This window comes from Coregonus clupeaformis, chromosome 13 (assembly GCF_020615455.1).
Source record: "Coregonus clupeaformis isolate EN_2021a chromosome 13, ASM2061545v1, whole genome shotgun sequence".
NCBI classification, from domain to species: Eukaryota; Metazoa; Chordata; class Actinopteri; order Salmoniformes; family Salmonidae; genus Coregonus; species Coregonus clupeaformis.
The window spans coordinates 12744256-12771874 of record NC_059204.1 but is presented as its reverse complement, the minus strand read 5'-3'; the positions used below and the strand labels follow the sequence as shown (position 1 = coordinate 12771874).

The window sequence follows — 27619 nt, the reverse complement described above, 5'->3', positions numbered from 1 at the left end:
GGTGGGCGAATGGTGGTCATGGGAGGACATATTCGCGGGCAGAGGGCCATGGGCAAAAATAAATGCCCAGGCAGGAGAGGAGAAACGGCGCCAACCGTGCCGACGACGGACACGCGAGAGGCAACCCCAAGTAATTTTTTTTGGGGGGCACACGGCGTGGACGACGGGGCTGCTGGAGGCAGCTACAGGGCGAATCAGCGGACTAGGAGAGGAGGCCACCAGGTTTGGGGGGCTGGAAGGGTGGTTGGCGGAGCCTAGAGGTAGAGCAGAGCCAATTCCCCGTACTCAGGCTAGGCAGCGTGAGACTGGGCAGGTTCCGTGTTATGCGGAGCCACGTACTGTGCCGCGAGTGTTCCGGCACAGTCCTGTACGTCCTGTGCTAGCACCACGCACGTGTCGTGCTAAGGTGGGCATGCAGCCAGGACGGAGTGTGCCGGCTCAACGCTTGTGGCCTCCAGTACCCCTCCTCAGTCCCGGATATCCTGCGCCAGTGCCACGTGCTGTAGTGCCAGTACGAGTGCACAGCCCTGTACGTCCTGTGCTGATGCCTCACACAGATTGTGTGGAAATAGGCATTCAGCCAGGACGGGTTGTGTCAGCTCTCCGCTCCAGACCTCCAGTCCGTCTCCAGAGTCCAGCCCGGCCTGTTCCTGCTCCCCGCACCAAGACTGTGTTGCGCGTCGCCAGCCGGTCCGGCCTGTTCCTGCTCCCCGCACCAAGCCTGTGGTGCGCGTCCCCAGCCCGGTCCGGCCTGTTCCTGCTCCCCGCACCAAGACTGTGTTGCGCGTCGCCAGCCCGGTCCGGCCTGTTCCTGTCCCTCGCACCAAGCCTGTGGTGCACGTCGCCAGCCCGGTCCGGCCTGTTCCTGCTCCCCGCACCAAGCCAATGGTGCGTGTCGTCAGCCCGGTCCGGCCTGTTCCTGTCCCTCGCACCAAGCCTGTGGTGCGCGTCGTCAGCCCGGTCCGGCCTGTTCCCGCCCCTCGCACCAAGCCAGTGGTGTGCGTCGTCAGCCCGGTCCGGCCTGTTCCGCCCTCGCACCAAGCCAGTGGTGCGCGTCGCCAGCCCGGTCCGGCCTGTTCCTGCTCCCCGCACGCGTCGCCAGCCCGGTCCGGCCTGTTCCTGCTCCCCGCACCAGGCCAATTGTGCGCGTCGTCAGCCCGGTCCGGCCCGTTCCTGCTCCCCGCACCAAGCCAGTGGTGCGCGTCGTCAGCCCGGTCCGGCCCGTTCCTGCTCCCCGCACCAAGCCAGTGGTGCGCGTATCAGCCCGGTCCGGCCCGTTCCTGCTCCCCACACCAAGCCAGTGGTGCGCGTCGTCAGCCCGGTCCGGCCCGTTCCTGCTCCCCGCACCAAGCCAGTGGTGCGCGTCGCCAGCCCGGTCCGGCCTGTTCCTGCTCCCCGCACCAAGCCTGTGGTGCGCGTCGCCAGCCCGGTCCGGCCTGTTCCTGCTCCCCGCACCAAGACTGTGTTGCGCGTCGCCAGCCCGGTCCGGCCTGTTCCTGTCCCTCGCACCAAGCCTGTGGTGCACGTCGCCAGCCCGGTCCGGCCTGTTCCTGCTCCCCGCACCAAGCCTGTGGTGCGCGTCGCCAGCCCGGTCCGGCCTGTTCCTGCTTCCCGCACCAAGCCTGTGGTGTGCGTCGCCAGCCCGGTCCGGCCTGTTCCTGCTCCCCGCACCAAGCCTGTGGTGCGCGTCGCCAGCCCGGTCCGGCCTGTTCCTGCTCCCCGCACCAAGCATGTGGTGCGCGTCGCCAGCCCGGTCCGGCCTGTTCCTGCTCCCCGCACCAAGCCTGTGGTGCGCGTCGTCAGCCCGGTCCGGCCTGTTCCCGCCCCTCGCACCAAGCCAGTGGTGCGCTTCGCCAGCCCGGTCCGGCCTGTTCCTGCTCCCCGCACCAAGCCAATGGTGCACGTCGTCAGCCCGGTCCGGCCTGTTCCTGTCCCTCGCACCAAGCCTGTGGTGCGCGTCGTCAGCCCGGTCCGGCCTGTTCCCGCCCCTCGCACCAAGCCAGTGGTGCGCGTCGTCAGCCCGGTCCGGCCTGTTCCCGCCCCTCGCACCAAGCCAGTGGTGCGCGTCGCCAGCCCGGTCCGGCCTGTTCCTGCTCCCCGCACGCGTCGCCAGCCCGGTCCGGCCTGTTCCTGCTCCCCGCACCAAGCCAATTGTGCGCGTCGTCAGCCCGGTCCGGCCCGTTCCTTCTCCCCGCACCAAGCCAGTGGTGCGCGTCGTCAGCCCGGTCCGGCCCGTTCCTGCTCCCCGCACCAAGCCAGTGGTGCGCGTCGTCAGCCCGGTCCGGCCCGTTCCTGCTCCCCGCACCAAGCCAGTGGTGAGCGTCGTCAGTCCGGCACGGTCCGTGCCTGTTCCACCGGTGTCCAGTCCAGCTGCTCCACACCGGAGCCAGAGCAATCCGCTCCACCGGTGTCCAGTCCAGCTCCGGCCAGCGGGGCCAGACCAGACCAGGGGCGCAACGGGGGGGTAGAGAGAGAGTGGTGGTCACGCCCGGAGCCGGATCCGCCTCCGAGGCGGAATGCCCAGTCCGCGCCTTTTGGGGGGTACTGTCACGCCCTGGCTCTGGGGACTATTAAATGTTGAGCCAGGGTGTGGATTTTCTATGTTATAGTTTTCTATGTTTTGTTCTAGATCGTTTAGATCTATGTTGGCCAGGGTGGTTCCCAATCAGAGGCAGCTGTAGCTCGTTGTCTCTGATTGGGGTCCATACTTAGGCAACATGTTTTCACTAGTTTATTGTGGGATCTTGTTCCGTAAGGTTTTGTGTTGTAACCTAGGATTTCATGTATCGTTTGTTTATTGTTTTGATCGTGTGTTAAGTACAATAAAGCATGTACGCTTATCACGCTGCGCCTTGGTCCGCTTCATCTGTCGACGATCGTGACAGCCCTCCTTGCCTGGTCTGTGAGTTTGGTGGGCGGCCCTCTCTTGGCAGGTTTGTTGTGGTGCCATATTCTTTCAATTTATTTAACTAATTATGTGACTTCTGAAGGTAATTGGTTGCGCCAGATCTTATTTAGGGGCTTCATAGCAAAGGTGGTGAAAACATATGCAGGCACCACCTTTCCGTTATTAAATTTTTAGAATTTCTTTAAACAAGTAATTGTTTTTTATTTCACTTCACCAATTTTGACTATTTTGTGTATGTCCATTACATGAAATCCAAATAAAAATCAATTTAAATTACATGTTGTAATGCAACAAAATAAGAAAAACGCCAAGGGGGATGAATACTTATGCAAAGCACTGTAAATGCCTAATTAGCAAACATACCTATGTATAAACTGCAAATTAGTGACTATGTGATCCTTACCAAAGTGTTAGGTTTAAAGATTTGTTTGATTCAATTTATTTCGTTACTGTATTCACAATTGACAGTAAGGTTAAATAAAAACAAATATCTGCCTATCACAGAGATAGAAGTAGCTATTTGTAATCACTGAATAATTTACAAACGTTGCTACCATAACCATGATGCAAATAATCAATTGCCGGTACAGAAGCAGCATGTCAGTTTTAAATGGATTGGATGTGTTTTCAGGGCTTTATGAAGAGGAGAAGAGGTATAGAGAGAAAGAGGTGAATTATTTTAGTTTTTTGTTTTATTTCCTTCTTTTCTTTTATCCAACCTGACTCATCACTTTGCTCAGGGATATTTATAGCCAGTTAATTCCTTTTCCTGTTTGGCTTTCCCCCTGTTTGCTCATGAGAAGAGGAGTGGAACGTTCTTCTTCTGTCAGATCTAACTGGAGCAGAGAGGAAAATCTATGTTTGAAATAATGAACTGACACGACAATGGCTATGATGACTTTGATTTTTTTTTACTCAACTTGCTTTATCTTTATGTATTGTTCAGGTTGAACTAAATTGATGATGTAGTATGTGTTGTGTGGTGTTCACTTGCATTTGTGAGTGAAATTTTGGATGTAAAGTATGGATGTATAGTATATGGATCAGTGTGTGTGTGTTTGTATATGCATGTGTGTATTGATTTGTGTGTGCATGTAAGGGTGGATAGGGTGTCGTGCGGTGTGTGTGTATTATGTGTGTTTATGTCTGTGTGTGTCCCGTGCTTTGTCTGCTACAGCTGCCTATATCAGCTGCTTGCTCGTTAAACGTTGGGTGTAAACCCCTCGTGACACCATGCAGTGTCCTGTTACCCCTATGGGAATACCTACCATTGTCATCCAAAGCTTCCTTAACTCCCTGGAATTCTACTGTCGTTATCCTTAAACAACAGTCTTAGCCATACTGACCTGATAGTAGGCCTAGTCCCAAATGTTGAGCTTAGAATAACTCCTAAACATGCAAATGCATTCTATGCTGTTCCAAATGTTAAGTACATAGTCTGTATTTCAAAAGAACCTGAAAACTGTGTGATGGTGAAAGAGGAAATAGTTTGCACTGTAAGGGTTCTTCTTATGTCAAAATGCTTGATTACTGCTATTGATTGTGGGCAAAATATGTTCCCTCCCTGAAATAATCATTACCTAAATAGTTAATGTGATATTACATTTCGAAGAGTGGTAGAGGCATATTATTATATATATATTTTTTAAACAATGGATAGAGATGAATTGTTAGTCATAGGCTTTATACTGTAAATGTGGAAGTACCATTCTGCATTTCTTGTAGCGTCAGCACCCTATAGAAATCCCTTCAGTAAAGATGGCCAAATGACCTCACTTCCTGTTTGGCCAGAGGAAAGAAACTTTTATAATTGTACATCCTGTTTGTCAGTGATCTGTGTGATCTTCTGGTGTACAGCTGTAAGGCATGACAGAAGATGTAGGTCCCATTGTGTATGTGCAGATACCACTGTAAGGATTTTATATTGAGTTCATTCTATAGATACAGATACATTCTGTTTGGTGTTTGTTGCAAGCATGGGGGGTCAAGTTTATGCATTGGGTTTTTGAGTTTGGGTGCATGTGCTACAGAACTCGGCATTATCCAAAATGAATTAGCTTCTTCATGCATTGTGTCTTAGTGCAGAAAAACCTAGCTCACTTTTCTTGTGTTTTATGGAAATTAAATTATGGCATAATGTCACTTTCATTATTAGAACAGAGAGACTGTGCATATGAATCAGTCCACTGTTGTCATAGTAACATGAAGCACTAAACCTCGGAGCAGCTGTTGTTATGGCAGGCTTTGAACAGCTGGGGGGCTATTGCTGGCAAGGGATTGTGGGAAATGAGTCCTTTGGTCTTCCCTGCTCACCTTGACCTTCCTCCTCCTCCGAAGAGGAGAGTTTAGGGATCTTAAAGAGGTCCATCTGGAATATTCCACTGTGTACTGAGTCTGTGCATGGTTATAGGAAATTTAGTGAACATTCAGTACGCATAATAATGCTATCTTCTCTGAACATGTTTGCCTGAAACTAAAACAAACTACGTACTCCACAATGTGAATGATAAATAAAAATGGAGCAAATGAGCTGTATTGTCTCGTAACGTGGGGCCGCAAACGAGTTTGAAGCAGTCGAGTGCATCCCATTATTCGAGAACAAATGTTGTACACCGGCCGCGATAAAAACTCACTCGCAGGAAATACAACAACTTGTCCAATTCCTTCAGCATTAATCAAGTCAAAGCGTAACCCGAGAGCAGCGCCCCATCCTCACACTGTTCGCTTTAATGAAGAATTCCTTGACTGGGGGACTATGTGTGTGAGTGTGTGTGCTAGGCCTGCTCGCATGAGGTGACGTGCCAGACTTCTTGAGACTCTGAGACCGAGACAGTGACTGAATGTGAGAAAAATCTAACACCCCACCTCCCCCTCTCCCAAGTCAGGCAGGCCCACTCTCTCCCCTCCATGTCTGTTTGGGGGCCCAGCCAGCCAGGCTGACAGGCCTTTGTGGGGCCGGTGTGGTGGTCTGCTGTGGTGTATGAAAAAAAAAAAATGTATGCACTCACTAACTGTAAGTCGCTCTGGATAAGAGTGTCTGCTAAATGACTAAAATGTAAATGTAAAAAATGTGGTCTACTGCTGCAGGAATGCTAATGCTTCTTGCTTCCTCTGTGGTTTGTGAGAAACATGGTGATTATCCCTCCAGCCCCCCAGGGGGAGCCTCTGCTGCTTCGGCCCCGCTCTAATTCACTTTGACGTCAACAGGAAGGCCGGTCCAGGGTCCCAGGGGGGTCGTCCTGGAGGAAGACTGGGGGGAATCGGGGGCCCGGGCAGGTCAGGCGGCTGAGCGGCCAGAGAGGAAGGCCACTGCTGGCCCTGGAGCTTAGGGGAGGCTTCTAGAGGGATTACAGACCAGGCTAAAATGTTTTCTTTGTAGCTGGAGGAAACCTGAGAAATGCCTCCCCTTCCACCCCCCCTCATCTTCCTTGGGTGACTGTTGTGTTGGTGAAATGAACAACCCAGGCTAGAGGCTACATCCCAATTTTATTTTTAAAAAGCCTCCTCTCCTCGTCTCCTTTCATGAGCACTGGTCTGAAATGAGTTTATACATTGAAGATAAATGGTGTATGGTGGAATCTAGTTCTATCCAGTTCTATTACTTGTTAGTGGTCTTGAAGTAAAGGAAACGAAGAAGCCATGTAACTGCTACAGTCTGTACATCCATCCTCCCCCCTGTCTGTTATATCTCCAGTCTTCAAGCTCCCTAGCGCCATGTACCTCACACACAGTCCCCATTGAGCCATGCAGGTCTTGGTAAACGTAGGCCATTCAGAGCTCCAGTGTTAACAGGTAGCTGCTGGAGTTGCTAGCCTGCTGGGAGGCCCACCACACTCCCACTGACAGGAGACACGACTAGCCGGTCAAGCGAAAGATCAGGTGTCCAACCCTAAATGGATGATTGAACTTAAATCTGTTACATGTGCACACTGACTGACTGCACTGCACCATAACTCCTTGAAACTTGGGGAGTCCAAGAGCCTATGGAAGTACTAGGCACAAAGCAGTTTATCTCAAAGAAACAAAGGGTCCTTGCAGCTATATTCAACATACATGTATTTAAACACATAATATGGGGGTATTTTCATGCCAATAATACTGTAAAGATAAGAAATATCCCCGGACCACTATCATTGCGAAATTACAGTCAAATGCTTTGCTTTCTCGTGTGTACAGTATGTAGGATATACTGTATGTTAAAAAGTGACTTTATACATGTGTACTCACACAACAATATTTCCTTGTGTTTTGCAGACTTTGTGTGGAGGACCGGACACTAAGGCGTGGAAGAGCAGACAACGACAACATTGACTACTGCTTTGTTGTAGAGGGCAAACTAACTGTAAGTTTTTCCATCACCTTTTTCACAGTCCTGAAATAGGGAAGTAATGGCTCGGACACACCAATAGCGTTTGCCTGCCGAGAGTACTTAGGACCTCTGAACAGAGTGCCAGACGTAATTTGCGAACCGAGTGCAAACCAATTTGACATGTACACTGAACAAAAATATAAGCGCAACATGTAAAGTGTTGGTCCCATGTTTCATGAGCTGAAATAAAAGATCCCAGAAATTTTCCATATGCACAAATAGCTCATTTCTCTCAAATTGTGTGCACAAATGTGTTTACATCCCTGTTAGTGATCATTTCTCCTTTGCCAAGATAATCCATCCACCTGACAGGTGTGGCATATCAAGAAGTTGATTAAACAGCATGATCATTACACAGGAGCACCTTGTGCTGGGACAATAAAAGGCCACTCAAAAATGTGCAGTTTTGCCACAGATGTCTCAAGTTTTGAGGGAGCGTGCAATTGGCATGCAGACTGCAGGAATGTCCACCAGAGCTGTTGCCAGATAATTGCATGTTAATTTCTCTACCATAAGCCACCTCCAACGTTGTTTTAGAGAATTTTGCAGTGCGTCCAACCGGCCTCACAACCGCAGACCACGTGTATGGCGTTGTGTGGGCAAGCGGTATACTGATGTCAACGTTGTGAACAGAGTGCACAATGGTGGCGGTGGTGTTATGGCATGGGCATGCATAAGCTACGGACAATGAACACAACTGCATTTTATCGATGGCAATTTGAATGCACAGAGATACCGTGACGAGATCCTGAGGCCCATTGTCGTGCCATTCATCTGCCGCCATCACCTCATGTTTCAGCATGATAATGCACGGCCCCATGTCGCAAGGATCTGTACACAATTCCTGGAAGATGAAAATGTCCCAATTCTTCCACGGCCTGCATACTCACCAGACATGTCACCCATTGAGTATGTTTGGGATGCTCTGGATCGACGTGTACGACAGCGTGTTACAGTTCGTGCCAATATCCAGCAACTTCGCACAGCCTCTGAAGAGGAGTGGGACAACATTCCACAGGCCACAATCAACAGCCTGATCAACTCTAAGCAAAGGAGATGTGTCACGCTGCATGAGGCAAATGGTAGTCACACCAGATACTGACTGGTTTTCTGATCCACGCTCCTACCTTTTTTAAGGTATCTGTGACCAACAGATGCATATCTGTATTCCCAGTCATGTGAAATCCATAGATTAGGGCCTATTGAATTCATTTAAATTGACTGATTTTATATGAACCGTAACTCAGTAAAATCTTAGAAATTGTTTCATGATGCGTTAATTTCTGTTCATTATAGAATCTCATGAAAATTTTGGTAGTCAGATGTCAACTGCGCGCTGAACGATCGGTAGAAAAACGGGAGTTCCACATTAGATTTTGGTAGTCAGATGTCAACACTGTGTTAACAAACCTCCAAACGAGCTTCAATGCCATACAACAATCCTTCAGTAGCCTCCAACTGCTCTTAAACACTAGTAAAACTAAATGCATGCTTTTCAATCGAACGCTGCTGGCACCCGCCCACCCGACTAGAATCACCACTCTCGACGGGTCTGACCTAGAGTATGTGGACAACTACAAATACCTAGGTGTCTGGTTAGACTGTAAACTCAACTTCCAGACTCACATAAAGAATCTCCAATCCAAAGATAAATCTAGAATCGGCTTCCTATTTCGCAACAAAGCCTCCTTCACTCATGCTGCCAAACATGCCCTCGTAAAACTGACTATCCTACCGATCCTTGACTTCGGCGATGTCATTTACAAAATAGCCTCCAACACTCTACTCAGCAAATTGGATGTAGTCTATCACAGTGCCATCCGTTTTGTCTCCAAAGCCCCATACACTACCCACCACTGTGACCTGTACGCTCTTGTTGGCTGGTCCTCACTACATGTTCGTCGTCAAACCCACTGGCTCCAGGCCATCTATAAATCACTGCTAGGCACTGCTAGGCCTTATCTTAGCTCATTGGTCACCATAGCAGCACCCACCCGTAGTCTGCGCTCCAGCAGGTATATCTCACTGGTCATTCCCAAAGCCAACACCTCCTTTGGCCGCCATTCCTTCCAGTTCTCTGCTGCCAATGACTGGAACGAATTGCAAAAATCTCTGAAGCTGGAGACTCTTATCTCCCTCAATAACTTTAAGCATCAGTTGTCAGAGCACCTTACCGATCACTGCACCTGTACACAGCCCATCTGAAATTAGCCCACCCAACTACCTCATCCCTATATTGTTATTTATTTTGCTCTTTTGCACCCCAGTATCTCTATTTGCACATAATCTCTTGCACATCTAGCATTCCAGTGTTAATACTATTGTATTTATTCTGCACTATAGCCTATTTATTGCCTACCTCCATAACTTGCTACATTTGCACACACTGTATATATATTTTCTGTTGTATTTTTGACTTTATGTTTTTTACCCCATATGTAACTCTGTGTTGTTTTTATTGCACTGCTTTGCTTTATCTTGGCCAGGTCGCAGTTGTAAATGAGAACCTGTTCTCAACTGGTTTACCTGGTTAAATAAAGGTGAAATAAAAAAAAAAGATGCCTATGTGTGTGACCCTTAACTCTTGAAGCCTTCTTTGCTAAAGTTACTGTTTACATACTGTATGTTTGTTTCCAGCACCATTAGAGAAGAGGTTTATTTAGCAGGGCCTAAGTGTAGTCTTTAGGCATGTGTTGTGTATGCATGACTAACATCTGGTACATCTAATACTGTCAAACTGCCTCTTCCGATCCAACTGCAAGTGTGTTTATCGTTCCATGATGAAGGCTAAGACTAAGAGCACACGATTAAGTGTAACGCCTACCTTAAACAAACTGCCATGCAAGAGTAGTTCAATCTCTTTGAATTACTCAACTCCTTCGGTTGAGCTAGCGCAACATCAATCATTTAAGGCCTCTTCCTAATTACGCAGACTAAATTGTATTTCCAAATTTGACTTTTTAAGTTGTCTTTACTTCTCACAGGGAGTTCATTTCCCAAAGTTTGGATGCTGCCTTTTCCCATCCTGTTTTTAATAGCAGTTAGATTCACTCTAAAAACACTATTTGTGTCTTTAATGGCTGAGCGGGCCAGGATGGAATTGACGAGTTCTAAGTGAAGCTGTGGGGGGAGTTAGAGACGAGGGCTTTACCGTGACACTATAATGACAGGCAGCAGAGAGGTGAACTCATTTTTTATCGGGGGGTAGGATGAGAAGGGGAGGGTGTATGGCAGAAAGAGAGGGAAGTCTCTTTAATTGAGTGTGAAAGCAGCTGGGTATTCCGAGCCATTTCCCGCCACAGCAGTGGTGCATTGGCGCTGCCCGTTTCCATATCCTCCCGGCCCTAATCGCTCCCAGCCCCTGCCTCCTCTCTCCCGCCTCTCCTCTCCCACATGGATCCTTCGGAGCCCTGCCGAGGATTGTCTTACGCTTGATTTTGTTAGACCTAACAAGATTTTGCTAATTAAATCTCCTCCTAGCTGGAGCCACCATCTCGCCTGTCGTACAGAGCGATTGTTTGTATAGATCTTTTTAGACAAATAAACATTTTCATTACGAAGGCAGGGGGAGAGGAGAGGAGGGGGGTGTTGAGGGGATGAGGCCTGTGTTGCTCTTCCCGCTCCTCCTATTTTGCGCCTAGCTGCTTGACTGCACTTCTGATAGTCCTTATAGGTTTTTATCTAGGATTCTGTGTGAGGGAAGAGGCAGCCATCCACACCAGGTACCATTGTCTCTCCTCAATGGAATGGCAGCCATGAGATGATAGCACAATGAGCCAGATGTTTCACCGGATGTATAAATCTGAAGCATCCAGTTGACATTTCTACTCACCACCAAATGGCAATGAGAAGAAGCCCAGTGGACGGCAGTGGGAGAAGATGGATTTTGGGCGACATTCTGCACAATTTCTCTGTTCCCAAAACTATACTGAACTAAAATATAAATGCATCATGCAATAATTTCAAAGATTTTACTGAGTTACAGTTCACATGAGGAAATCAGTCAATTGAAATACAGGTATTAGGCCCTAATCTATGGATTTCACATGACTGGGAATACAGATATGCATCTGTTGGTCACAGATACCTTAAAATAAATGGGCCTCACAATGGGCTTCAGGATCTCGTCATGGTATTTTTGTGCATTCAAATTGCCATCGATAAAATGCAATTGTGTTCATTGTCCATAGCTTATAATAATAATAATAATATGCCATTTAGCAGACGCTTTTATCCAAAGCGACTTACAGTCATGCGTGCATACATTTTTGTGTATGGGTGGTCCCGGGGATCGAACCCACTATCTTGGCGTTACAAGCGCCGTGCTCTACCAGCTGAGCTACAGAGGACCACAACTGCCCATACTATAACCCCACCGCCACCATGGGGTACTCTGTTCACAACATTGACACCAGCAAACTGCTTGCCCACACGACGCCATACACATGGCCTGTGGTTGGGAGGCCAGTTGGATGTACTGCCAAATTCTATAAAACGAACGACATTGGAGGCTGCTTATGGTAGAAAAAATGAACATTCAATTATCTGGCAATAGCTCTGGTGGACATTCCTGCAGTCAGCATTCCAGTTGCACGCTCCCTCAAAACTGTGCACAACATTTGAGAGAAATAAGCTTTTTGTGCATATGGAACATTCTGGGATCTTTTATTTTCTGCTCAGGAAATGGGACCAACACTTCTCATGTTGCGTTTATATTGTTGTTCAGTGTAAAATCTGCTACGAACAGAATGGACTAAGTTTTGTAGACTTTACACTTTGCCAAAGTTGTAAAAAATGGCATTGTTTAGAAGGAGTGTAAGGGCGAAATGAGTTATTGCACACGTGCACTTCACAGAGAAGGCGTTCCCTAACGGAAATATGTAAATACATGCTAGAACGCGCCAGTAGGATCTCGTTAGCTCGTGCTTGGCTCTGCCCACCTCCTTGCTTGTTCTGCCCACCATGAACAATTTGCTCCCATTGGCATCGACAGTCTGTGGTCTATCTTGGGTTAGTTATAAAAATCTTTGATGATAGTCTCTTATGAACCCTGTCAATGGCTTTCTAGTTCTTTCCCTTCCTTCACATCATCGTGTTCTTTTATCGATGAATGCAGCTTTACGATCCTGATAAACACAGCTGTTCACCCAATCCACAACGGTCTGGATGGATTAATACAAAACCTTTAGACATTGCTATATGCTTTCATATTGCACATATAGTATGACCAATGATAGACCAATTCTAAGATGGATAGATGCATAAGAATACAAATATTGTCTTTCTCTCCTGTAGTCCCCTTTGTTGTCATTCCTAACAAGGAAACAGCCTGTAAAACTACATGTAATAAAAAGGGGTTTCAGTAACCAAAATGTCCCTATCAGTCCTACTGTATATCTCAAGAAGTCTCTCTGCATTGTATAGCACTGTGTTGTGGTGTTCTAGGGGAAGTGTCACCGGGTGGGGCCAGGTCTAAACATAGGCGATGCCTGGGAGGGGCCTTGAAAGCATTGTCGACAGCAGCCATTTGCCCTGCTATTGTGGATGCCCCCTCAGGAGACTCTTCCCGACTATTGTGGGAGCAGACCTCCTGTTTCCCACCTAGGCCCTGCACACAAAGTGCCAGGCCTTGCAGTCTGTCTAGCCAAAGGCTCCATTGTAACCCCCTTCCACCTCCTGCCTCCAGTCCCCCCTTCCCCTCCATGCCTGCATCCCATTAACTCCCTCTCGGGTTCGGTTCTATCCAGACCTCTGCCACCTCTGCTCCCATTGTGGGCGGTGTGGGCAGACTGCCCGGTCCTGGCAGAGGTGCCCACTGGTGAAGGCCTGTGCTTGGTGATCAGGTTTCTTCCACCTGTCGCTCAGTTTAGGGAGGGAGGGGAGGAAGCCAGGGGAGATGCCCAGGCATCTGGCACCAAGCAGGGCTCGCCATGTGCCAAGAGTACTGGATCCAATGTTCTGGACCTTTCATTTCATCTGATTTCATTTAATTTCTCCACTGTGAAGTCTGCTTTCTCATTTTCCCCCTTCTTTATCAAGGAGGACAGAATAAATGGTGGTAGGGAATTGTATTGTTAGCATTAGTGTTAGCATGTGGCTAATGACTAGCATCTCAAAGCTAGATGTTAGTTACAGCTAATTTTGCATTGTTGGAATCAAAGCTTTGTGTTGAATGTTTTGATATGTCCATACAAGTGTTTAAGGAATCCCATTAGGACTGGGATGAGTACCTTGTGTACAGTTTCCTGTTCACCAAATTGTATCTAGCATATGAAGTATCTAGCACATGCATAGCAAGGTTAGCATAGCAATTTAGAGATGGAAGCCATTAAGCAGATTACATATGAAATGCTCACTCTCAGGTGAGTCAACTAAGCTTATTTTAGATTGAAGCACCTGACACCTCCCACTGTCTTTACAGACAATTAAATAGTGTACGTTGGCATTTCCAATCCCACAAGGAAATCCAATGTAAACCCTAGAGAAAGTAATTTAGCCTGCACTGCCTCCATAAATATCAAGCCGTATTAGTGGATAATCTGTGAAACTGTGAGCCTAGGGTGCCGCCTAGGGTAAGGGCATTTTCCTAAGCAATTAAACGATTTAGCTGTCATTTCGATAATGGAACAAAAAACAGAAAAAGATAACAATATAGTCCTGCAACTTTTTTGTCGGGCAATCTCAAGTTAACCTGTATGCCTTTTATCATAACCGTTAGCACACTAGCTACCCCACCATCTCCCAACCCATCTTTCTTGCCATTTCAACCTCAACCATCATCCCCCTGTGAAACACTTCCATCTCCTTACCCTGCTAGCTACCCAACCCTGCTCTCGTTACCCCACCTACCCAGCAAACCTAATTCTAATTATGTTGATTTAACTTAGCCACAGCCCCCTCCTCCCTCCATCCCTCCATCTGAATGGAAGCTTATTAGTTAGATTTTTTATTATTCCCCATTTTTTTGGGGTCCCTGTCGGCATTTCCAATTACTCTCACCGCACGGCTGTAATTGCCTACATGCTAATGGCCGCCAGACAATCGTGCTAAATGAGGTGAGGCCGAGAGGCTGCGAAACCGACTTCATTAAGAGCTAATGGGATTTTATTGGGGGGACTGAAGACCCAGCTCATCATAAAGAGACGATGGAAGGAAAACAAAACAGATGGAGAGGAAGAGCCAAAAGACTGTGACGTAGAGACTCCCTGCATAGGCAGCAAAACACTACAACTATAACCTCGCCACGCCATGCCACCAACCCCCCACCCCATCCCTATAAAACATTATAGCGTTATTGAAAGATAAGGCAGGCCTGGAGGGTGGAAGGAATTATAGGAAGTCTGTGGACTTCCACTTGTGTCGTTGTTTTTCAATTATAGTAAAATGTTTGTTTTCTTCAGAATGTTTTTTTGTCTTTGTTTGTTGAAAAGTATTGTAATGACCCAGCTGGTCATAAAGTAAAAGAGAGACGGGCACCAGGTGTACAGGCAGAACACAGGTTTATTCCTGAATGGGCTATTGTTCAGGCCACAGCCCACGCCGCTAAACCTCGAACGTACACAAATATAACATGTCAAGTTAAGGGTCCCGAACAGAAGAGAGAGAGATGAGACCGTAACCCCTATTTAAGCATTCCAAAACCCTGCGGGATTACCCATCACACCCCCCCAACCTTTCCATCTGTCCTGGCATGTTTAACCCCTGCTACCACCCATGCGAACAATAACACACCCACGAACACAGAACACAATACCGGGTCGTTACATAGCCCCCCCCCTTTCTAAACCCTAGCCCCTAGGGTTACAAAACAAAATCCTTAAAACGACCCGGAGGTCGCATCAGTCTCTTGTGCCTCCCCTTGACTCTCACTGGTGGACCCCCAGAACACTCATCTGCCCCAATGTCATTTCCAGCGCCCTCCGAAGAGGCAGCCCCCGTCCCAGGCTCAGGTTGCGCTAGAGTCTCCTCGCTAGACTGTCCCCGTGTGCTCACATCAGAGTCCTCACTTCCATTCCCTACCGTTTTCCTCCCTCTGTAGGGCGCCAATCAGTCCCGGTGGACCACCACCTCCCTGCTCCGTGGGGGAACCTCCACCCGGTACGTCACCTCCCCCACTCTCTCTATCACCAGGAACGGCCCCACCCAGGCACTGTCCAGCTTTGGGCACCGCCCCTTCTTGCGCGTGGGGTTGTGAAGCCACACGTGTTCTCCCGCTCCAAAGTGCCTCCCCTTAGCGCGTGAGTCATAGTGGCGCTTTTGGCGCATTCCTGCGTTCTCGAGTTGCTCTCTTGCGAAGGTGTGAGCCGCTTCTAACCGGTTCTGCAGACGACGAACATAGTTCGGGCCAGGCAAAACCCTGTTGTCGTTATCAGGAGGGTGGCCAAACGTCAGTTCGGCTGGGGTGCGCAACTCACAACCTAACATTAGTAGCGCTGGGGAGCACGCAGTCGATTCTTGAACAGCCAACCTACATGCCATAAGAATAAACGGTATGTGGGTGTCCCAATCTCTCTGGTGTTTTGAGATAACGATAGCCAGCTGTTGTGCTAATGTTCTGTTAAATCTTTCCACCAGCCCATCACTCTGGAGGTGAAGTGGAGTAGTGCGCGTCTTCTCCGCGCCTAACCGTCTACACAACTCTGAGAACACCCGTGACTCAAAGTTTCTCCCCTGGTCGCTGTGTATAGACTGTGGCACCCCAAACCGACTGATTATTCCCCCTACCAACGCATCAGCTACTGTTTCTGCCTCCTGGTCTGGGAGAGCGTAAGCCTCTGGCCACTTGGTGAAGTAGTCCATAGCAGTTAGAATCCACCTGTTACCGCTGTCTGTGGTTGGAAACGGTCCAACTATGTCTACCCCCCAGTCTCTCCATGGGCTCCCCCTACTGGGAATTGTTGTAGGAGGGCGTGTGACTGACCTGGAGGTCCTTTCTTAGCAGCACACTCGTCGCACTGCCTGCAAAAGTCCTCCACATCCCTCCTGTGCCTGGCCCAATAGAAGCCTTTACGTACGCGCTTTAATGTTTTGGAGACCCCAAAATGCCCTGCGCCTACTCCCCCGTGAAGCTGCTGTAACACGCTCCCTTGCAGGCTTTTGGGAACCACTACCTGCCACGTAATTTCTCCAGTAGCTGGCTTTTTCCACCCCCTCTGGAGCACTCCCTCAGCCACTCTAAGGACTGAGAATTTAGCCCACAGTCCTTTGGTGACAGGTGATAGAGGGGCTACTTCCCCCCACGGCGGTCGTCTTCTCTCTTCCACCCACCCCAGCACAGGACGCAGCTCTGCGTCCTCCTCCTGGCGACGCCTCCACTCCCCGACATCCACAGCCTCAAGCTCCCGGCATTCTGTCACCCTCAGCTGACTCACCGTGGCGGTGACTCCCTCCTCCATGCACAGTTCCCTCTCTCGCTCCACCCGTTTGGCGCAGTACCCACAGCCGTCCTCAGCACACGGGCGGCGGGACAAGGCGTCTGCATTGCTGTGGCGAAGGCCGGCCCTGTGCTCCACCTGGAAGTCGTAGGGTTGCAGCTCCTCCAACCAGCGGGCGATCTGACCCTCTGGCTCCTTGAAGGAGAGAAGCCACTGCAGGGCGGAGTGATCCGTCCACACCACAAACGGCAGGCCCCCCAGGTAGTACTTGAAATGGCGTACTGCTGCCACGACAGCCAAAAGCTCTCTCCTTGTCACGCAGTAGCGTTTTTCAGCCTTATCAAAAGTTCTGCTGTAATAAGCTACTACGTGCTCCCCGTCAGAACCACGCTGAGCCAGCACAGTCCCCAAGCCCTCATTGCTTGCGTCGGTGTCCAGGATAAACGGACGGTTCGGGTCTGGTGGGGACAGGACAGGGGCCTCCACCAGGGCACGTTTGAGGGCCTCAAACGCACGCTGGTGCTCTTCGGTCCACTGAAAAACAGTGTCCTTCTTGAGAAGGTGGTTCAAAGGAGCTGCTATCCCCGCAAACCCTTTCACAAACCTACGATAGTAGGATGCCAGACCCAGGAAGCTCTTAACCTCTTTTTTTCCCCTTGGAACTGGCCACCCCCTCACAGCCTCCACTTTGTCTGGCATCGTGCTGATGCCCTCACCACCCAGCTGATGACCCAGGAACGCCACCTCCCTTTGCATGAAATGGCACTTTTCCGGGTGTAATTTTAGCCCCGCCCCCGAGATCCTCTCCAACACTCGCCTAAGTGCACCCAGTGCCCCCTCAAACGATGTGCCGTGCACCAATATGTCGTCTAGGTACACGACACACTCGTCTCTCGGAACCCCCGCCAGCACTCTGTCCATGAGCCTCTCAAAGGTGGCAGGAGCATTGCAAAGCCCGAAGCACAGCACCTTGAACTGCCAATGGCCCCTATCCATGGAGAAGGCAGTTTTTTCACGTGCCCCAGGCGAGAGGGGCACCTGCCAGTAGCCACTGCACAGATCAAGGGAAGAGAACCACGAGGACCCTCTGACGTGGTCTAGCGACTCATCGATCCTCGGTATGGGGTAAGAGTCTTTAGTGGCGATGGAATTTAGGCCCCTGTAGTCCGCACAAAACCTAAGTTTACCCCCTTTCTTAGGCACCATGACGACTGGCGCGGACCATGGGCTATCTGATGGCTCAATGAAATCAGCCCGCAACATGTCAGCAATAGCTGTGGCTGCTGCTTCCCTCTTGGCAAGGGGAATGAGACAGGGCCGAATTTTAATGGGTTGGTTGTCCCCAGTGTCGATGTCGTGCTGAACCAGGTGCGTTTGCCTTACCTCATCTTCCCCCCAAGCGAAGCTATCTTTAAAGTCAAACAGCAGCTGCTTTAACTGTCTCTCTTGTCTCTCATCCAGACAGTTTTTCAGCCACACAGCCTCAACGGCGTCGATAACTTCCCCCTTCCCCCAGTCGGGCTGATGGGGTGAAGGAGCCAGTGTGTTTTGGGCTACTGGGCTGCCTGTGCTTGCACCATTATGGGGAGTGAAGGTCGTTGCCGCCGGAGACAGCTGCTGGGATGGCACAACGACCAAGGGAGCAGCAGGGACGACCAGTGGAGTTTCGGCAAGCTTGGAGGAAGATGGAGGGACAGCCCTGCCCCCTGTTGGCCCTCCCGAAGGTGACATTCCCACTGTGGGAGCCCCCGACAGCCTCAAAGTGCCCGAAGCTAAGTCCAACTGAGCCCCACAGTTTTTCAAAAAGTCCATTCCCAGTATACAGGGGTCCTGTACCGCTGCTACCCACACCGGACACCCCACAGTTCTCCCCCCACAGACAACCGACACTTCCCTAACATGGGGGCTAGCTCCCCCGTGACAGTCCGTAGCTGGACAAGGGTCGGCTCCACCTGCACCCCAACAGGTAGTATGTCTGGTCTCACCAGGGTTACTGTAGAGCCAGTGTCGACCAGGGCCAAACATTCCACCCCCTCTACCTTGACGATGACATTGCAGAAGTCCCCAATGGTGGTACGTCCCACCACAACTACCGGACTAGGAAACACGGTGGCAGCTACACCCTGGGGAAGCAGGTCCCCACCCTCTTGCCTGCGCTGCTGGGTACCTCTTCTGCTTACTGTGGGTTCGGGGGCGGGGGGGCGGGGGGGTGGGCCCGCGCTGCCCCCTGCGCGAGAACCCGCTGTCGTTTCCCTGGTGATGGGAGAATCTGCCACACTCCCGCTGAATGTGGCCAGGCTGGCCACAACCCCAGCAGACAATGGGAGTTGAGCTGACACTGTGATGTTGTCTGGAGCCCCTCTCAATGACAAGCGTAGCGGTCTTGACTAACCCGCCCAACTCGTCGACCCACTCTGGTTTGGTGACCCCCGGCACCCCGGCCGCCGCTGCTCTCACCTCTGGTTGACTGGCAACCTCCACTCTCACTCCCTCACCCCAGATCAGCTCCCTCTTCCTGGCTATCTCCACTGCAGCCCGCAAAGATGCTGGGTCCGCCATCTGAACATGCTTACCCAGTTCGGTGGGGGAGAGCGCTCTAATAAAACTGTCCCGTGCCAGCTCGTCTTGCACCCCAATCGGCATAGTTGCATAAGCCCGCCTGGTCAGGCTCAGAATACCACTTGCCAACGCCTTTAATGATTCCCCCTGAAGTCTCTTTTTGTTACTCAGTTCAATCCGCAGCATGTTGGGCTGTGCATCGCTGCCGAAACGGCCCCCCAATGCCTCCACTAGCGCACCGTAGTCGCCCCTCTCGTCCGGGGCTAGCATTAGCAGGCATTCCGACGCCTCCTCTGCCAGGCTCAGGGCAAGCTGTAACCCTTTCGTCTCGTCAGACCACCTCCCGGCTCTAGCCAACAACTCGAATTGAGTGAAAAAAACTTCCCATTTACCTTGTCCATTGAACTTTGGAAGTTTAGCCGCTACCGTGGCTAATGGCAATAGGGCACTGCCATCTCTGTTTACATAAGGAGGCCCAGCCATTTCCGCACGCGGTGACGTCGATATCGCCGTCGCCGTGACGTCTGTTCTGGTCGAGCGGTGTGAAGGAAAACCCGCCCGTTCTGCCATCTTGCTGACTGACGTCATCTGACAACATCTTTTAACTTCCGCCATGTGGCTCTCCAGCTCTTCTACAGCTGTCGTCGCCTGACCCTCCCGACCGGGTACACCCGAGCCCACAACGGACACTTTGTCCGACTCTTCCTTAATTTTCCGCCTCGCCCCGATCATCATGACCGTAGATGCGAGACACGCTAAAGACAACCACGGCCTATACTGAAACAGCTAACTCGCCTAATCTCGATCTATCCGTCGTTCGAAAGCACTTCTGACACCAATGTAATGACCCAGCTGGTCATAAAGTAAAAGAGAGACGGGCACCAGGTGTACAGGCAGAACACAGGTTTATTCCTGAATGGGCTATTGTTCAGGCCACAGTCCACGCCGCTAAACCTCGAACGTACACAAATATAACATGTCAAGTTAAGGGTCCCGAACAGAAGAGAGAGAGATGAGACCGTAACCCCTATTTAAGCATTCCAAAACCCAGCGGGATTACCCATCATACCTTTCCATCTGTCCTGGCATATTTAACCCCTGCTAGCACCCATGAGAACGATAACACACCCACGAACACAGAACACAATACCGGGTCGTTACAGTATTCTAGACTGTAATTATGTAGCACTTACCACAACAAAAATATTATTTCACTTGCAATCTTCTCTCTTGGATTTTAAGCAGATCAATACAAAGTCTAGTTGGTAATATCACAGTTTATGTTTTCATCACCTATGTGTACAATAGATACAGATACTACCAGACAGAGATGTAATACCTGGTTTTAACCAAGTTGAGGCATCCAACGTGCTACACTGAGATTGAGGTAGTATTCATGCATCTGTGCAGTGGGGGATATGGCAGTGTTTGATGCACTCAGAAACAAGGAAAGTACTCAACTCAAGAAGATGGCACGCAAAATGCTACAAGAATAGCTTTAACAGCAGCAACGTTCGGTTTTGTACATATTGTTAAAATACTTTTGCAAGTGTTCGATTGATATATTTTATAGGGGAAAGAGATAATGGTAACTCCTTCACTGTGCAGATGATATCTATGGAATGGAGATGAGTGAGATAGCCAATCACTGCTGATAGGCAGCAATGTGATGTATCTTGTGTTAAGATGTTTTCCAACCCAGACATGTACAGTCGTGGTCAAAAGTTTTGAGAATGACACAAGTATTGGTCTTCACAAAGTTTGCTGCTTCAATGTTTTTAGATATTTTTGTCAGATGTTACTATGGTATACTGAAGTATAATTACCAGCATTCCATAAGTGTCAAAGGCTTTTATTGACAATTACATTACGTTTATGCAAAGAGTCAATATTTGCAGTGTTGACCCTTCTTTTTCAAGACCTCTGTAATCTGCCCTGGCATGATGTCAATTAACTTCTGGGCCACATCCTGACTGATGGCAGCCCATTCTTGCATAATCAATGCTTGGAGTTTGTCAGAATTTGTGGGTTTTTGTTTGTCCACCCGCCTCTTGAGGATTGACCACAAGTTCTCAATAGGATTAAGGTCTGGGGAGTTTCCTGGCCATGGAACCAAAATGTCGATGTTTTGTTCCCGAGTCACTTAGTTATCACTTTTGCCTTATGGCAAGGTGCTCCATTATGCTGGAAAAGGCATTGGTCGTCACCAAACTGTTCTTGGATGGTTGGGAGAAGTTGCTCTCGGCGGATGTGTTGGTACCATTCTTTATTCATGGCTGTGTTCTTAGGCAACATTGTGAGTGAGCCCACTCCCTTGGCTGAGAAGCAACCCCACACATGAATGGTCTCAGGATGCTTTACTGTTGGCATGACACAGGACTGATGGTAGCGCTCACCTTTTCTTCTCTGGACAAGTTTTTTTCCGGATGCCCCAAACAATCGTCAACACTCTCACCTGTGTTAACGAGAGAATCACTGACATGATGTCAGCTGGTCCTTTTGTGGCAGGGCTGAAATGCAGTGGAAATGTTTTTTGGGGATTACGTTCATTTTCCTGGCAAAGAAAATTCATCTGATCACTCTTCATAACATTCTGGAGTATATGCAAATTGACATCATAAAAACTGAGGCAGCAGACTTTGTGAAAATCAATATTTGTGTCATTCTCAACTTTTGACCACGACTGTACAGTACAGTGAATTCCGAAAGTATTCAGACCCCTAGATTTTTATACATTTTGATATGTTACAGCATAATTCTAAAATGTATTACATTATTTTTTACCCTCATCAATCTACACAAAATACCCCATAATGACAAAGCAAAACAGGTTTTAAGAAATGTTTGCAAATTTATAAAAAATAAAAAACTGAAATATCATATTTACATAAGTATTCAGACCCTTAACTCAATACTTTGTTGAAGCAACTTTACAGCGATTACAGCCTCGAGTCTTCTTGGGTATGATGCTACAAGCTTGGCACACCTGTATTTGGGGCGTTTCTCCCATTCTTCTCTGCGGATCCTCTCAAGCTCTGTCAGGGTGGATGGGGAGTGTCGCTGCACAGCTATTTCCAGGTCTCTCCAGTGATGTTCAATCAGGTTCATGTCCGGTCTCTGGCTGGGTCACTCAAGGACATTCAGAGACTTGGCCCAAAGCCACTCCTGCGTTGTCTTGGCTGTGTGCTTAGGGTCGTTGTCCTGTTGTAAGGTTAACCTTCGCCCCAGTCTTAGGTCCTTAGCGCTCTGGAGCAGGTTTTCATCAAGGATCTCTCTGTACTTTGCTCCATTCATCTTTCCCTCGATCCTGACTAGTCTCCCAGTCCGTACTGCTGAAAAACATCCCCACAGCATGATGCTGCCACCACCATGCTTCACCGTAGGCATGGTGCCAGGTTTCCGCCAGACGTGATGCTTGGCAATCAGGCCAAAGAGTTCAATCTTGGTTTCATCAGACCAGAGAATCATTTCTCTCTGCCTCCTTCTTTCCACTCCTTTCCTCTTTTTACCTCACCCTCACACCGCCCCCTACTCACAAGGCAGGCAATACGATTGACCTCATCTTTACTAGATGCTGTTCTTCTACTAATCTCACTGCAACTCCCCTCCAAGTCTCTGACAACTACTTCGTATCCTTTTCTCTCTCGCTCTCCTCCAACACTACTCACTCTGCCCCTACTCAGATGGTAATGTGCCGTCGCAACCTTCGCTCTCTCTCTCCTCTTCCATCCTATCATCTCTTCCCTCTGCTAAATCCTTCTCCCTCCAATCTCCTGATTCTGCCTCCTCAACCCTCCTCTCCTTCCTCTCTGAATCTTTTGACTCTCTATGTCCCCTATCCTCCCGGCTGGCTCGGTCCTCCACTCCTGCTCCGTGGCTTGACGATTCATTGCGAGCTCACAGAACAGGGCTCCGGGCAGCCGAGCGGAAATGGAGGAAAACTAGACTCCCTGCGGACCTGTCATCTTTCCACTCCCTCCTCTCTACATTCTCTTCCTCCGTTTCTGCTGCTAAAGCCACTTTCTACCACTCTAAATTTCAAGCCTCTGCCTCTAACCCTAGGAAGCTCTTTGCCACCTTCTCCTCCCTGCTGAATCCTCCTCCTCCTCCCCCTCCCTCCTCCCTCTCTGTGGATGACTTCGTCAACCATTTTGAAAAGAAGGTTGACGACATCTGATCCTCATTTATTAAGTCAAATGACACCGCTGGTCCTGCTCACACTGCCCTACCCTATGCTTTGACTTCTTTCTCCCCTCTCTCTCCAGATGAAATCTTGCGACTTGTGACGGCCGGCCGCCCAACAACCTGCCCGCTTGACCCTATCCCCTCCTCTCTTCTCCAGTCCATTTCCGGAGACCTTCTCCCTTACCTCACCTCGCTCATCAACTCATCCTTGTCCGCTGGCTATGTCCCTTCCATCTTCAAGAAAGTGAGAGTTGCACCCCTCCTCAAAAAACCTACACTCGATCCCTCCGATGTCAACAACTACAGACCAGTATCCCTTCTTTCTTTTCTCTCCAAAACTCTTGAGTGTGCCATCTATAGCCAACTCTCCTGCTATCTCTCTCAGAATGACCTTCTTGATCCAAACCAGTCAGGTTTCAAGACTGGTCATTCAACTGAGACTGCTCTTCTCTGTATCACGGAGGCTCTCCGCACTGCTAAAGCTAACTCTCTTTCCTCTGCTCTATCCTTCTAGACCTATCTGCTGCCTTTGATACTGTGAACCATCAGATCCTCCTCTCCACCCTCTCCGAGTTGGGCATCTCCGGCGCGGCTCACTCTTGGATTGCGTCCTACCTGACAGGTCGCTCCTACCAGGTGGCGTGGTGAGAATCCAGGGCTCAGTTCTAGGCCCTCACCTATTCTCTCTATACACCAAGTCACTTGGCTCTGTCATATCCTCACATGGTCTCTCCTATCATTGCTACGCAGACGACACACAATGAATCTTCTCCTTTCCCCCTTCTGATAACCAGGTGGCGAATCGCATCTCTGCATGTCTGGCAGACATATCAGTGTGGATGTCGGATCACCACCTCAAGCTGAACCTCGGCAAGACGGAGCTGCTCTTCCTCCCGGGGAAGGACTGCCCGCTCCATGATCTCGCCATCACGGTTGACAACTTCGTTGTGTCCTCCTCCCAGAGTGCAAAGAACCTTGGCGTGACCCTGGACAACAACCTGTCGTTCTCTGCTAACATCAAAGCGTTGACCCAATCCTGTAGGTTCATGCTCTACAACATTCGCAGAGTACGACCCTACCTTACACAGGAAGCGGCACAGGTCCTAATCCAGGCACTTGTCATCTCCCGTCTGGATTACTGCAACTCGCTGTTGGCTGGGCTCCCTGACTGTGCCATTAAACCCCTACAACTCATCCAGAACGCTGCAGCCCATCTGGTGTTCAACCTTCCCAAGTTCTGTCACGTCACCCCGCTCCTCCGCACACTCCACTGGTTTCCAGTTGAAGCTTGCATCTGCTACAAGACCATGGTGCTTGACTACGGAGCTGTGAGGGGAACGGCACCTCCTTACCTTCAGGCTCTGATCAGTCCCTACACCCAAACGAGGGCATTGCATTCTTCCACCTCTGGCCTGCTGGTCGCCCTACCTCTGCGAAAGCACAGTTCCCGCTCAACTCAGTCAAAACTGTTCGCTGCTCTGGCACCCCAATGGTGGAACAAGCTTCCTCACGACGCCAGGACAGCGGAGTCACTGACCACCTTCCGGAGACACTTGAAACCCTACCTCTTTAAGGAATACCTGGGATAGTATTAAAGTAATCCTTCTACTCCAAGCGGGTTGTCATGTGCCTTTAACTGAGGAGTGGCTTCCGTCTGGCCATACCATAAAGGCCTGATTGGTGGAGTGCTGCAGAGATGGTTGTCCTTCTGGAAGGTTCTCCCATCTCCACAGAGAAACTCTGGAGCTCTTTTAGAGTGACCATCAGGTTCTTGGTCACCTCCCTAAACCAAGGCCCTTCTCCTCCGATTGCTCAGTTTGGCCTGGCGGCCAGCTCTAGGAAGAGTCTTGGTGGTTCCAATATTTTTCAATTTAAGAATTATAGAGGCCACTGTGTTCTTGGGGACCTTCAATGCTGCAGAAATGTTTTGGTACCCTTCCCCAGATCTGTGCCTCGACACAATCCTGTCTCAGAGCTCTACAGACAATTCCTTTGACCTCATGGTTTGGTTTTTGCTCTGACATGCACTGTCAACTGTGGGACCTTATATAGACAGTTGTGTGCCTTTCCAAATCATGTCCAATTAATTTAATTTACCACAGGTGGACTCCAATCAAGTTGTAGAAACATCTCAAGGATGATCAATGGAAACAGGATGCACCTGAGCTCAATTTTGAGTCTCACAGAAAAGTGTCTGAATACTTATGTAATTAAGTAAATTTGCCCAGAAATCTAAAAACCTGTTTTCGCTTTGTCATTATGGGGTATTGTGTGTAGATTGATGAGGAAAAAACATAATTTAATCCATTTTAGAATTAGGCTGTAACGTAACAAAATGTGGAAAAAGGGAAGGGGTCTGAATAATTTCAGAATGCACTGAATGTATTTGGTAGTTATGCCCATGAAATGGATATGAACATTCTCTCGTCTGTCATCAGTCTGCCCTTGGTATGCATGTGAAGTTGGTCCACCATTTTGGGGAGCCCCTATAGGAATTGCTACATTGTGAGGCTTGCGGTTGCGGATCAGTTGCTCATACTTTAATCCTCTGCGCCATCTTAATGCTGCCGTGGTTGGCCTGCTATGGGATTCAGCTCAATGGGCCTTTTGGCTCCTCTGTAAGAGGGTCCTGCCAAAATCTATTACATGGTGAATAAAGCTAAGTGTTCACCTGCAGGAGCATTTAGACCCAGTGTGTAATGGATACTGTAAAGTGAACATTAGCTACTAATCTGACTTTACTCCATTCTGTCGCCATTGAATATCTAGGCTATTCAGTCCATTCACAGGAAATGAGAAATCGTGATTTGCAGAAAATACATGAAGGACAACCAAATTACAATACGCAACTGTTTGGGATCAATAACTACACATTTCGAACTGACTGACTTGTCCTAAGCAAATCCCTCAAAAGACAATCGAATAACTCAAAGTTTCCTGGCCTCCTGAAAAACTTCCAGTCCAACTTTACTCTCTTGCTTTTCTTCCACATATTCCTTGTCTTCATCCACACAAGACAGTGTACTCAGTGTGTGTACCCAGTGTTTGTTCTGGGTGGTTGTAGGCCTGGGCCGGGTCCTGCAGCCGATTTAGGCCTGGTCCTAGTAGTAACAGCTGTTCTCCAGCTGCCAGTAGCTCCTGCTGGGAGTAAAACAGGCACAAACCTCCAGGGTCAGAGTTGTGGTATGGCGGTCTCCACGGCAACTGGTGGAGGATCTTGAGCCCTGAGAACAATCCTGCCACTGAGAGGAGAGCTGCGCTCCAGCTCGCCTCTGAGCTCAACACAGGGGAATGCGGGCGCTCCCCGAGCCGGGAGACAGAGAGAGGGAGAGGGAGTGAGAGAGAAGTGGATAGGAGGGAGTGAGGGATGGGGAGACGAGGGAGGGAGGATAAGGAGAGGCGGGTGGGAGTGGGTGAGAGAGAAGCTTGGTTTTAGCCCTGACAAAACAGTGGTTGTCATGTTAACCCAACCCCCTCCTCCTTCTCCACTTCCTTCTCTCTTTCTCTCTCTCTTCAACCCTTCACCTAGCTCAGTTATTCCCCACAGGGAGTGAGGCTATGGTGGGAGCCTGATCTTCCGCCTCCAGAACTCAGAGGCAGCGTTCGAATGACTGAAACACTATATGCAAGACTTAAAAAATGTCCCTGGGTGCCGTCCTGTATTCAACAGTCCAACCAGTGGTGATTAGAACAAAAAATCCCTATCCTTTTGCCAAAATGTTGAATATTTTTGTTATATTACACACAGCACTGAGCAAGCTATATTCCATGAAAATAAATGCTATTTTATGATACGTTGTAATTCAATAAACTCTGGACTCCTGAGTGGCGCAGTGGTCTAAGGCACTGCATCGCAGTGCTAACTGTGCCACTAGAGACCCTGGTTTGAATCCAGGCTCTGTCGCAGCCGGCCGCGACCGGGAGACTCATGGGCGGCGCACAATTGGCCCAGCGTCGTCCAGGGTAGGGGAGGGAATGGCCGGCAGGGATGTAGCTCAGTTGATAGAGCATGGCGTTTGCAACGCCAGGGTTGTGGGTTCAATTCCCACGGGGGGCCAGTATAAAAAGAAAAAAAAAAAATATATATATATATATGTATTCACTAACTGTAAGTCGCTCTGGATAAGAGCGTCTGCTAAATGACTAAAATGTAATGTAAATGTAAGGTTATTTCGTTTGACTTCAGCTGGTTCAGATAAGTTTGTTGCTCTAACTTCAGTTATG

The 27619-nt window shown here is 49.3% G+C and overlaps 1 protein-coding gene across 1 annotated transcript in view; it reads left to right on the top strand.

Moving 5' to 3' along the window:
* Positions 1-27619, top strand: part of LOC121580186 — a 168969-nt gene that overhangs the window by 18961 nt on the left and 122389 nt on the right. The window contains exon 2 of the mRNA XM_041895245.2: positions 7163-7250. The gene's annotated coding sequence lies outside the window, so the exon portion shown is untranslated. The remainder of the gene's footprint in view (positions 1-7162; positions 7251-27619) is intronic.